The sequence below is a fragment of the Aphelocoma coerulescens genome, chromosome 3 (genome assembly GCF_041296385.1).
Source record: "Aphelocoma coerulescens isolate FSJ_1873_10779 chromosome 3, UR_Acoe_1.0, whole genome shotgun sequence".
NCBI lineage: Eukaryota > Metazoa > Chordata > Aves > Passeriformes > Corvidae > Aphelocoma > Aphelocoma coerulescens.
The window spans coordinates 39,895,780-39,896,772 of record NC_091016.1 but is presented as its reverse complement, the minus strand read 5'-3'; positions in this window follow the sequence as shown (position 1 = coordinate 39,896,772).

Genomic DNA, 993 nt, shown 5'->3' with positions numbered 1-993 from the left:
TCAAGGAGTGAGCTCCCCCTCGATGCAATGCCGGCCCTTAACTACATAACACAGATCACCTGGGCTGCTTGGAAGGCCCACAGTCCCCCTTGGGCTGCCTTCTTCACTTCTGATTCCTTGTGAAACTGTTATGGCTGGAGGAAAGTCACCACTATGAAAAGGTACATATTACCACAACATTCTTTCTAGCTTTGACAAACTTGTCCCCCACTATGTTCAAACAAACTCCCAAGATATGGTAAGACACTTTGGCCCCCTCTCCCACCTTTTTCAGAGCTACCCTGGGGATCTGCAGAACTCCTGGGTAAACAGCAACATAAAATATTCAGTCATTGCTGGGCAAAAAGTCCATTGTGCCCTGCAGGAGTGAAACCATTTAGCTTGTGTATGGTGGCACCCCCAAAAGCATGGATAGGCTGCACATCCAGCACAGGCATAACTGCTCAGAAGAGTAGTGTTTAAAAGACACTGGTTTCTGACCCTTTTCTTTATCACTTCCTCCCATCCTGTATCGCTGCCTTCCCCAACTGCCTTTCCTCTCTACCTTGTTTTCTCTTATCCACAGATGAGGAAAAGGCAGTGGACTGTCCAAGAGTTAATTCTGTAACCCAGTCCTTCAGGATAGATCAGATCATACCTGTTTCCTGAGAATAATTTTACTGATTTGTAAAATAATCATTTGACTTGTTCTGATCTTAGTGGCAGGTGCATCTCTGAGCAGCATGAAAATATTTCAAGGTTGAATACTCTAATACTGCTTCTTCTGTGCTCCTCTTCACATTGAAAAAGGCTAAAAGTGCCTTTCTGTTCCCAGGCATTATCTCTTCAAATACCTAATTAGAAATTATATAGAGAATTGAGACTTTTCTGGAGGTATACAGCAGAAGAACAAGAAGCAACAGAACAAGTTGTAGCAAGAGAAAATATAATTAGATATTAGGAAACATTTTTGCACAATGAGGGTGGTCAAACACTGGAACACGCTGTCCAGAG